Raw genomic sequence first — 12799 nt, 5'->3', positions numbered from 1 at the left:
AAAGTTAAACATGCATACTGTGATCCCTAGAACAAGCACTAAATGATGCAGGAAATACAGCGAAAAATTCAATAGATAAAATATTCAAGTAATCCAAAAGATAGAAAAGGATGGAAAAAACACCAAACTGAAGTAATTAACAGAAAGCAGTGGTTTTCCTTTGGCTCCAGGACAAAAATCCATGAGGCCTCCATGGCCTGACTTTGCCAACTTTGCCAGCCTCATCTCTCCAGTCCACTAAGCTTTCTTCATATTTAAGCTTTCTCTTCTTCTCTCCACTATCTCCTATCATCTCCTGCCAGAGAAACTTTCCAGAGTCCTTTCACCTCTCTAATTCCTTCCTCATTCTCCAGGTCTTAGCCTAGGTGACACTTTCTTCAGGAAGCCTTCCTGGGCCAGCTTCTTCCTCGTGTGTGGTCTATTGCACCCCAGACATCTTCCTTTACTTCACTCATCTGACTACTCTGAAATTTCTGGTTCAGTGCCTCTGTTTCCCTACACTGAGCTTTAAGAAAGCAGGGATATGGCCTATTTTGCTCAGCATTCTATGCTGTGGCTTGGCATAGACCTCAGCACATAGTAAATACTCAGTAAACATTTGTCAAGTGGCTAAAAAGTGACTAAGTGAATGAGTAGAGAAGGAAGATATTGATTAGTCTGCCTCGGGAAGAATCCCTATACTGGAATGTTGAAATTTGCCACAAAATATAGCAGTGAGGGAAGCTGAAGGAACTGAGGAAAACCTGTCATAAAAGTGGCTAAGGGGCCGGGCGAGGTGGCTCACGCCTGTAAACCCAGCACTTTGGGAGGCCGAGGCAAGTGGATCACCTGAGGTCAGGAATTCAAGACCAGCCTGGGCAACATGCTATAACCCCATCTCTACTAAAAATTCAAAAATTAGCTGGGCGTGGTGGTGGTGGATGTCTGTAATCCCAGCTCAAGAGGCTGAGGCAGGAAAATTGCTTGAACCTGGGAAGTGGAAGTTGCAGTGAGCCGAGATCATGCCACTGCACTCCAGCCTGGGTGACAGCAAAACTCCATAAAGAAAAAAAAAATACCTACAACCAACTGATTTTGGACAAAGTCAACAAAAATAAGCAATGGAGAAAGGACTCCTTATTCAAGAAATAGTGCTGAGAAAAATGGCTGAGCATATGCAGAAGAGTAAAATTGGATTTTTTTCCTCTCACCATATACAAAAATTAATTCAAGATGGGTTAAAGATTTAAATGTGAGACCTCAAACTATAAAATCCTAGAAGAAAACCTAGAAAATACCCTTTTGGATATTGGCCTAAGCAAAGAATTTAAGGCTAAGTCCTCAAAAGCAGTAGCAATAAAAATAAAAATTGACAAGTGGGATCTAATTCAACTAACAAGATTCTGCACAGCAAAACAACCCATCAACAGAGTGAACAGACAGCCTACAAAATGGGAGGAAATATTTGCAAACTATGCATTCAACAAAAGTCTGATATGCAGAACCTATAAGAAATTAACAAGCAAAAAACAACCCCATTAAAATGTGGGCAAATGGCCGGGTGTGGTGGCTCATGCCTGTAATCCCAGCACTTTGGGAGGCTGAGGTGGGCAGATCACTTGAAGTCAGGAGTTTGAGACCAGCCTGACCAATGTGGTGAAACCCCATCCCTACTAAAAATACAAAAATTAGCCAGGTGTGATGATGGGCACCTGTAATCCCAGCTACTTTGGAGGCTGAGACAGGAGAATCATTTGAACCCAGGATGTAGAGGTTGCAGTGAGCCAAGATCAAGTCACTGCCCTCCAGCTTGGGTGACAGATCAAGACTTTATCTCAAAAAATAAAAAATAAATTAAAAAGTGGTCAAAGGACATGAACAGACAGTCAAAAGAGGGCATACAGCCTGGGCATGGTGGCTCACACCAGTAATTTTGGCACTCTGAGAGGCCATGGCAGGAGGATTGCTTGAGCCCAGGAGTTGGAGACCAGCCTGGGCAACGTGGCAAAACCCTGTAAAAATACAAATAATTAGCCTGTGGTTGTGGCACACCCCTGTAATCCCAGCTACTAGGTAGGCTGAGATGAGAGAATCACCTGAGCAGCAACAACAACTACAACAGAAAGAAGACATTCAAGTGGCCAACATACTACTTAAAAATGTTCAGGCCGGGCATGGTGGCTCACGCCTGTAATCCCAGAACTTTGGGAAGCCAAAGCTGGAGGATCATTTGAGGTCAGGAGTTCAAGGCCAGCCTGACCAACATGGTGAAATCCTGTCTCTACTAAAATACAAAAATTAACCGGGTATGGTGGCAGGTACCTGTAGTCTCAGCTACTCGGGAGGCTGAGGCAGGAGAACCACTTGAACCCAAGAGGCAGAGGTTGCAGTGAACCAAGATCACACCACTGCACTCCAGCATGGGCAACAGAACAAGACTCTCTCTCTCAAAAATAAAAATAAAAAATAAAAATGTTTAAAATCACTAATCATCAGAGAAACACAAATCAAAATCACAACAAGATACCATCTTACACTAGTCAGAAGGGCTATTATTAAAAAGTCAGAAAACAACAGATGTTGCTGACGCTGCGGAGAAAAGGGAATGCTTATACATTGTTGTTGGGAATGTAAATTAATTCACCCACTGTGGAAAACAGTTTGGAGATTTTCGAAGAACTAAAATAGAATTACCATTTAACCCAGCAAATCCATTACTGGGTATATACACAAAGGAAAATAAATCATCCAGGCTGGGCATGGTGGCTCATGCCTGTAATCCCAGCACTTTGGGAGGCCAAGGTAGGCGGATCACCTGAGGTCAGGAGTTCGAGACCAGCCTGGCCAACATGGTGAAACCCTGTCTCTACTAAAAATATAGTAGGGTTTCGTGGTGGGTACCTGTAGTCCCAGCTACTCAGGAGGCTGAGGCAGGAGAATCGCTTGAACCCAGGAGGCGGAGGTTGCAGTGAGCCAAGATCACACCATTACACTCCAACCTGGACAAAAAGAACAAAACTCCATCTCAACAAGTAAATAAATCATTCTACAAAACAAAAACAAAAACAAAAACAACAACAAAAAAAAACATACACTTGTATGTTTATTGCAGCACATTCACTATAGCAGAGACATGGAATCAACCTAGGTGCCCATCAACAGTGGATTGGATTTTTTTTTTTTTTTTTTTTTTTTTTTTGAGATGGAGTCTCGCTCTTGTTGCCCAGTCTGGAATGCAATGGCATGATCCCAGCTCACTGCAACCTCTGCCTCTTGGGTTCAAGCGATTCTTCTGGCTCAGCCTCCCAAGTAGCTGGGATTACAGATGCACACCACCATGCCCTGCTAATTTTTGTATTTTTAGTAAGGATGGGGTTTCACCATGTTGGCTAGGCTGGTCTCAAACTCCTAACCTCAGGTGATCCACCTGCCTTGGCCTCCCAAAGTGCTGGGATTACAGGCTTAAGTCACCGTGCCTGGCCCAGTGGATTGAATTTTTTTTGTATTGTGGTACATACACACCATGGAATACTATGCAGCCATAAAACAGAATGAAATCATGTCCTTTGCAGCAACATGGATGCAGGTGGAGGCCATTATCCTAAGCAAATTAACAAACAGAAAACCAAATATCACATTTTCTCGCTTATAAGTGGGAGCCAAACCTTAAGTAAACACAGACATAAAGATGGAAACAGTAGGCACTGGGGACTCCAAAAAGAAGGAGGAAAGAAGGGAGATAATGGCTGAAAAACTTCCTTTTGGGTACTATTGGCTACTATGTTCACCATCTGGGTGACAGGGGCAATAGAAGCCAAACCTTAGCATGATGCAATATAGCCTTGTAGCAAACCAGCACATGTTCTCTCTTAATTTAAAATACAAAATAAGAATCTAACACAAAGTTCTGAGTTAAAGTATCTATCAATATGAAATTGCTTACCTAGCTAAAAGTTTTTCAAGACTGAGGATAAAATGTAAACGAATTCATACAAGTAATATAAACTAAGTTTACTTCAATTATTTACATCTTTAAGAAAACTAATATTTTTAATAAAATGCTGTTTCATATTTTTAAAAACATATTTTATACCTTAAATATGTATGATTTTTATTTATAAATTATACCTCAATAAAGCTAGGGGAAAAGAGACTTAATAAAAAAAGAAAAGAATGCCAAAGTATACCATTGAATGGAAAAGCATAGAACAGTGTAGAGACTATGCTGCCATTTGTGTGATATATGGGCCCAGTCTACTTGAAGGACGTACATGAAATGTGTAACAGTGGGTTTCATTGTGGCAGGGACATCTTTTTAATTGGTATAATAGTCAAGTACTTCTCATTTAAATAAAGAAAATGGGCCAGGCGCAGTGGCTCACTCCTGTAATCCTAGCACTTTGGGAGGCCAAGGCAGGCAGATCATTTGAGGTCAGGAGTTCGAGGCTAGCCTGGCCAACATGGTAAAACCCCCATCTCTACTAAAAATACAAAAATTAGCTGAGTGTGGTGATGGGCGCCTGTAATCCCAGCTACTGGGGAGGCTGAGGCAAGAGAATTGCTTGAACCCGGGAGGTGGAGCTTACAGTGAGCCAAGATTGTGCAATGGTCCTCCAGGCTGGGAGACAGAGTGAGACTCCATCTCAAAAAGATAAAATTAAATTAAAGACAAAAAGAATAAGTTACAGACACAAAGACTTGGCCAGGCATGGTGGCTCACACTTGTAGTTCCAGAAGTTAGGGAGGCCAAGGCAGGTGGATCACTTGAGGTCAGGAGTTCGAGACCAGCTTGGGATTACAGGCTTGAGTCACTGTGCCTGGCCCAGGCATGGTGGTAAAACCCCATCTCTACTAAAACTACAAAAATTAGCAAGACATGGTGGCACGCGCCTATAGTCCCAGCTAGTCAGGTGGCTGAGGCAGGAGAATCGCTTGAACCTGGGAAGTAGAGGTTGCAGTGAGCTGAAATCACTGCACTCCAGCCTAAGCAACAGAGACTCCATCTCAAAAAATAAATAAATAGGCCAGGTGCAGTGGCTTACGCCTGTAATCTCAGCACTTTGGGTGGCCAAGGCAGGTGGATCACCTGAGGTCAGGTGTTCAAGACCAGCCTGGCCAACATGGTGAAATCCCGTCTCTACTAAAAATACAAAAAATTAGCTGGGCGTAGTGGTGCGTGCTTGTAATCCCAGCTACTCCGGAAGCTGAGGCAAGAGAATCACTTGATCCCAGGGAGCCGGAGGTTGTGGTGAGCCAAGATTGTACCACTGCTCTTCAACGTGGGCAAAAGAGCCAGACTTTGTCTCAAAAATAATAAATACAGACGTTATGTACACCAGCATAGACAACAAAATGAGACCACATCTGTATAAAATATTTAAAAATTAGCCACATGCAGCCAGGCGCGGTGGCTCACACCTGTAATTCTAGCACTTTGGGAGGCTGAGGCAGGCAGATCACAAGGTCAGGAGTTCGAGACCAGCCTGGCCAACATGGTGAAACCCTGTCTCTACTAAAAATACAAAAACTAGCCAGGCATGGTGGTGCATGCTGTGGTCCTAGCTACTCAGGAAGCTGAGGCAGAAGCATCACTTAAACCCGGGAGGCGGAGGTTGCAGTGAGCCGAGATTATACCACTGTACTCCAGCCTGGGGGACAGAGCAAGACTCTGTCTCAAAAAAAAAAAAAAAAAAAAAAAAATTAGGTGCCATAGTGCTCACCTCTAGTCTCAGCTACTGAGGCTGAGATGGGAGGATCACTTGAGGCCAGGAGTTCAAGGCTGTAGTGAGCTATGATGCTATGATTGCCCCACTGCATTCCAGCCTGGGCAACAGAGTGAGACCCTGTCTCACCAAAAAAAAAAAAAAAAAAAAAACTTTATGTGCAGTTCTAGCCATAATTGGAAAAAAATTTAAAAAACAACCTACATGTCTATAATAGAGCTTTCAAGAGAAACAAACAGGAAATCAGAATATATATGCATATATACATATGCATATATATTCTCTATATATACGCATATATACATATGCATATATATTCTCTATATATACATATATAGATGTATAGAGAGAGAGAGGGAGACAGAGAGAAAGAGAGAGATTTATTAAAAGGAATTGGGTCACATGATTATGGAGGCTGACAATTTCTAAGACCTGCAGTGGGTTAGCAAGCTGGAGACCCAGGAGAGCTGATGAGTAATTTGAATTTGAAAGCTGGCAGACTCAAGACCCAGGAAGAGCTGGTGTTTTGGTTTGAGCCAGAAGACGGGAAAATGCCAGCGTTCCAGTTGGAAGGCAGTCAGGCAGGAGAGATTCTGTCTTACTCAGGGGAGGGTTAGGCTATTTGTTCTCTTCAGGCCTCCAATTGATTGGATGAGGCTCACCCCTATTAGGGAGGGCAATCTGCTTCACTTGGTCTACTGATTTAAATGTTAATTGCATCCAGAAGCACCCAGAATGATATTTGACCAAATCTCTGGGCATCCTGTGGTCTACTCAAGCTGACATATAAAATTAAACATTGCAGGGTCCTACAATAGGACAACAGGATATAACGCAACCATTAAAATGTTAATTTTGAAGGCTAAGGAAAATAAGCATGGTAAGGAGCTGAGTAGAAAAATAAATCATAGAGGCCAGGCGCGGTGGCTCAAGCCTGTAATCTCAGCACTTTGGGAGGCCGAGACGGGCGGATCACGAGGTCAGGAGATCGAGACCATCCTGGCTAACATGGTGAAACCCCATCTCTACTAAAAAATACAAAAAAAAAACTAGCCAGGCGAGGTGGCGGGCGCCTGTCGTCCCAGCTACTTGGGAGACTGAGGCAGGAGAATGGCGTGAACCCGGGAGGCGGAGCTTGCAGTGAGCCGAGATCCAGCCACTGCACTCCAGCCTGGGCGACAGAGCGAGACTCCGTCTCAAAAAAAAAAAAAAAGAAAAATAAAAATAAATCACAGAATACCAGCTTGTGCCTACAATTGCACCAGTGAAATGTGTGCACACATGGCTGAAGAATAGGTAGGAATAGGAAGAAATAAGAGCAGCTTTTGTGCTAAGCTGTTGAGATTATAGGAAAGAATTTACCTTTTTCCTTTAATTTTTAATAATATAATTGTTTAAAATTCAAGAAACTGAAAATCCTAGGTGCAGGAGTTTCCAGGAGGAGGGAACAGTAGTTGCAAGCGGTACCTGACACATCGTCTACATTCAATAGCTATTGAATAAATGAATAATTGCTACTGTTTTCTGCTGCATTCCCCTAGAAGCAGATTGATACAAGGATTTTTTTTTTTTTTTTTTTTTTTTTTTTTTTTTTTTTTTTTTTTTGAGACAGGGTCTTGATCTGTCACCCAGGCTGAAGTGCAGTGGTGCGATCTCGGCTCACTGCAACCTCTGCCTCCCAGGTTCAAGCAATTCTCTGCCTCAGCCACCCTAGTAGCTGGGATTAACAGGCATGCACCACCATGCCTAGCTAACTTTTGTATTTTTAGTAGACAGGATTTCACCATCTTGGCCAGGCTGGTCTTGAACTCCCGACCTCAGGTGATTCATCTGCCTCGACCTCCCAAAGTGCTGGGATCATAGGCATGAGCCACTGCACCCAGCCTGTGATACAAGGATTTGAGGGCAAGTTGTTTATTTGGGAGGTAATCACTGGTAGGAGAGTGGGGAAGTGAGGCTGAGAAGAGAAAGAAGCCAATATAGGGCACTTCAGTGAGGTTACCATTGAAGACAACTCCATGGGACCTCTGGAGAATGTGGGGAGTAGGCTTCAGATTTGTCTAGCAGACGACAAGAAAGGAGTTTTAATCTCCCAACTCTCATTCATCTTGGTTGAAAGGGCTGCTCCTGGGAGCATTACCTCCTTGGCATTTTCAGCCTGCCCCAAGCAAGGGTCCATCACACCTCTGTGGCTAGTGAAAGCCCTCAGGCAGAGAGTCACAGGTGCTTGCAGTTAGAAGCTGTTGATTATATCGGAACATTGAGTGCTGCAAGGATAGGGTGGGGCACTGAGGACACTTGCAGAGTTTATCGTTATTGAACACCTGCATGATTCAGGCACTTAGAGAATAGTTTCTCTAATTCATACAACAGGGTTACGCAGTGAATATTATTAGTGAAGAAACTGAAGCTCAGAGAGGTTGTGACTTACTCAGAGTCATGCAGGGCAAAGCACAGAATCAAGTAAATTATTTGAACTAGAAAGATTTTTTTTTCTCTTCCTCTTGCTACCTCCCAGTAAACTCAACGCTTTCTAGATAAACTCACCAAAAAAAGTAAAATGATGACATCTGAGAGGAAACAACAATTCAGTAAGATCAGCTTCAAAACAGCATAACTATTTAGGTCCAATCACACAATCAAAAAGTATCAAAATCTGTAAGAGAAAGAGAAAGTCAGTATGGAGAGGAGGGCATCCACCAGGGCAGAAATACCAATACCAGCTGACTCAAGCCAGGGTCAATAAACCCACACCTACTGCTTTCCAAAAGATTAAAGAAGAAATTATGACCATGAAAGGAAATTTGTAGGTACTATGAGAAAAGCAAATCTGTTTGTCATTCCCTCCCTCAAAATTCTTCAATGGTTTCCAATTTCTTTCAGTATAGTTCCCTTAGTAGAGCATGTAAATACTTTGAGATTTGGCCCTTGCCAACTCCATGCTCATCTTCTACCATTCACTCACAGCCACGTAGAACCACTTACAGTCCTCAGAACAGCCCATCTCTGGTCACAGCCCTGAGCGCTTGTAAGGGCTGTTTCTGCTACCTGGAATTCCATCTTCCTCTCTTTTCCACCTGGCTAATTCCTTACTTGTTATTCAAGGCTTAGCTTGGTCATTACCTATTATAGTGAAGTTTCTCAATCTTTTAAAAACCATACTCCTAAATAATATATACAAACATCTCATAATAGCCTTCCCATGAAACTCTATTTCCTTTTGAGAATTGCTGATAAACAAAATTTATAATCTACCTTCTGAATATCTCCACCATCTGAGATGACTTTATATTTACTTTTTTTTTTTTTTTTTTTTTTGAGACAGAGGACTCTGTCACCCAGGTTGGAGTGCAGTGATGCAATCTCAGCTAACTCCAACCTCTGTCTTCCGGGTTCAAGCAATTCTCCTGCCTCAGCCTCCCAAATAGCTGGGATTACAGTTGTGTGTCACCATGCCCAGCTAACTTTTTTATTTTAGTAGAGATAGGGTTTCACCATGTTGGCCAAGTTGGTCTCGAACTCCTGACCTCAGGTGATCCACCCACCTCAGCCTCCCAAAGTGCTGGGATTACAGGCATGAGCCACTGTGCCCAGCCATTTTTTTTTGTATGTTTAGTAGAGACGGGGTTTCACCATGTTGGCCAGGCTGGTCTCGAACTCCTGACCTCAAATGATCTGCTCTCTTCAGCCTCCCAAAGTGCTGGGATTACAGATGTGAGTCACCGCACCCAGCCTATATTTACTTTTTATAAATTATTAATTATAGACCATGAAAATTCTTTTTACTTCTCCAAATATAAAAGTCTCATAATATTGAATTTTTTTCAGCCTCTCCCCTTCAGATTAAAAGATTCCCCACAGCAGTTTCTGTATCCTTTCCCCCTCCACTCATCCCAAGATGAGAATTGCAATTCTATAGGAAATTTTTCAAGATGCCAGGCTCAGGTAGGTACCATCTCTCTGTTCACCAAACATCTTATATACACGCCTTTATATTAACTCGTTCACATTGTTTTGAATATGTTGATTTAACTTTCCACTGAATTCCATAATTAAAGGAATAGATGTATATTAAGGCTCTACAATCAGTACAGTTCCAGGCACTGTACTAATTATGTGAGGTATTACCCTCCTCAGGAGGAAAAAGAGGACAGGGCTATGAAATCTATCAAGTATGGATCCAACTAGTAAGTGATGAAGCTAAACTCCAGGCTCCATGTGCTTGACCTCAGAGTCTGTGCTCCTTTGCTAAAGAGTGTTTCCTGCCTGAGGCAGAGGCTGCGCAGAGCTATGTATCCATGTATTCACCACAGTGCCTGAAACATAATAGGCATATCATATGTTGGAGGTGAACAAAAAAGCCAGAAACATCAAGAAAAGCAATACAAACTTGAATAGATGTCACTGAGAAAGTAAGTGATTGAGGGCCGGGCACGGTGGCTCAAGCCTGTAATCCCAGCACTTTGGGAGGCCGAGATGGGCGGATCACGAGGTCAGGAGATCGAGACCATCCTGGCTAACACGGTGAAACCCCGTCTCTACTAAAAATACAAAAACTAGCCGGGCGAGGTGGCAGGCGCCTGTAGTCCCAGCTACTCGGGAGGCTGAGGCAGGAGAATGGCGTGAACCCGGGAGGCGGAGCTTGCAGTGAGCTGAGATCTGGCCACTGCACTCCAGTCCGGGCGACAGAGCGAGACTCCGCCTCAAAAAAAAAAAAAAAAAAAAAAAAAAAAAAAAAAAAAAAGAAAGTAAGTGATTGAGAAGAAACAGCAAACCAGAAACACAAATCACAGGGGGACGTAACGGAGGCAGGTCGGAGCCGCTGCAGTCACCATGACCCATGGTAACCAGCGTGAGCTCGCCCACCAGAAGAATATGAAAAAGCAGAGCGACTCGGTTAAGGGACAGCGCCGAGATGACGGGCTTTCTGCTGCCGTCCGCAAGCAGAGGGACTCGGAGATCATGCAGCAGAAGCAAAAAAAGGCAAACGAGAAGAAGGAGGAACCCAAGTAGCTTTGTGGCTTCGTGTCCAACCCTCTTGCCCTTCGCCTGTGTGCCTGGAGCCAGTCCCACCAGGCTCCTGTAGTGCTCACAGGTCCCAGCACCAATGGCATTCCCTTTGCCCTGAGTCTGCAGCGGGTCCTTTTTGTGCTTCCTTCCCCTCAGGTAGCCTCTCTCCCCCTGGGCCACTCCCCGGGGTGAGGGGGTTACCCCTTCCCAGTGTTTTTTGTTCCTGTGGGGGTCACCCTAAAGTATTAAAAGTAGCTTTGTAATTCCTTGAAAAAAAGAAAGAAAGAAAGAAAGAAACACAAATCACAGGGCATTTGCACAAAGAGATTCAAAACAAAACTAAAAAGGCACAAAACAATGCAAGAAAAACTAAAAGACTTAGAACATAGATTAGAAAAATTGAAGTGAAAACAATAAGGAAACTATAGGAAATAGAGAAGGCTGACAATGTGGAAGTCATCATCAGAGAAATAAGGGAAGAAAACACAGCTGAATAGAAAAAAAAAACTGCATTATTTTTGTGATCATCTGTTTACTCTATTTGCCTTTTAAGATAGTCCGTTTTGGCCAGGTGTGGTGGCTCATGCCTGTAATCCCAGCACTTTGGGAGGCCAAAGTGGGCAGATCACAAGATCAGGAGCTTGAGACCAGCCTGGCCAACATGGCAAAACCCTGTCTCTACTGAAAATTGAAAAATTAGCCGGGTGTGATGGCAGGCATCTGTAATCCCAGCTACTCGGGAGGCTGAGGCAGGAGAACCACTCGAACCCGGGAGGCAGAGGTTGCAGTGAGCTGAGATCATGCCATTGCACTCCAGCCTGGGGAACAAGAGCAAGACTCTGTCTCAAAAAAAAAAAAAAAGATAGTCAGGTTCCATGAGGGTAGGAATCATCTCTCTCTTGTTTATTATTACATCTTCAGTGTTTAACACACTGTGTGACATAGGTAAGAGCTCTGCCAATATTTTGTTGAATAAAAGAAAGCCAAGCACAGATAATGAGAAGACATGTAAAACCCCATCAAAGAAAGATGCCTGTAGTGTTTTTAAAGCATTGCCTGAAGAGCTGGAGTCTACGCTTTTGAATCTGGGGAAGAATTATGGGTTCTTTAGTCACAGAATCTGACAGAAATGCTGTGATGTAACCTCTAAGACTAGGTCAAAAAGCTGATGATGCTTCCACCTGGTTATCTTGGACTACTTATTCTCCAGATATTTCCTCTAGGAGCCCAGTCATCACACGTCGTATGGAGAGGCCCTGTGGAAGCATACCAGCTGACAGGCAGCTTCAGTTATCCCAGCCCCATGACAGACATATGGGGGATGAAACCCCCAGATGACCCACCTTGCAGCTATGTGGGTCTCTTTTGCTGAGATCCCAGACGTTGTGGAGCAGAGGCAAGCCAACCACCCTGTGTCCTCTCAAAATTACTGACCCACAGAATCCATAAACATAATAAAATTATTGTTATGCCATCAAGTTTGGGGTGGCTTATGATGTAGCAATAGAATAATCAGAACAATATCCACACTTTCTAAAGATATCTTTGTTGGGTGTTTAAATTTTTATTTATTTATTTATTTTATTATTCTTCTTATTTTTTGAGACGGAGTTTGGCTCTTGTTGCCCAGGCTGGCGTGCAGTGGTGCGATCTCGGCTCACCGCAACTTCCATCTCCCAGGTTCAAGTGATTCTCCTGCCTCAGCCTCCCAAGTAGCTGGGATTACAGGCATGCGCTGCCACGCCCGGGTAATTTTGTATTTTTAGTAGAGACGGGGTTTCTCCATGTTGGTCAGGCTAGTTTCAAACTCCCAACCTCTGGTGATCTGCCCACCTGGGCCTCCCAAAGTGTTAGGATTACAGGCATGAGCCACCGCACCCAGCCTAAAAAATATATATATAATTTTTAGAGATCCAAAGATAAGAATGATCTTAAGACTTGCTCCTGAGATGTTGTATAAGAGGAAGAGTTACAAGGAAATCTATGAGAACTGAGGTCTTGCCTCGTCAGGTTGACTTTTCTCTTTGAAGGCAACAGGAAATCATGTCACGGCCTACAAGCTCACACACACTCATAATTTCCATAAT

The 12799-nt window shown here is 43.4% G+C and overlaps 1 pseudogene; it reads left to right on the top strand.

The window, feature by feature from the left end:
* Positions 1–10535: 10535 nt before the first annotated feature.
* Positions 10536–10802, top strand: LOC104672747 (annotated as a pseudogene).
* The last annotated feature ends 1997 nt before the right edge of the window (positions 10803–12799 follow it).

Source organism: Rhinopithecus roxellana, chromosome 1 (genome assembly GCF_007565055.1).
Source record: "Rhinopithecus roxellana isolate Shanxi Qingling chromosome 1, ASM756505v1, whole genome shotgun sequence".
Classification (NCBI taxonomy): Eukaryota; Metazoa; Chordata; class Mammalia; order Primates; family Cercopithecidae; genus Rhinopithecus; species Rhinopithecus roxellana.
Note: the sequence above shows the minus strand (reverse complement) of the source record. Positions and strands in the feature narration are given on the sequence as shown.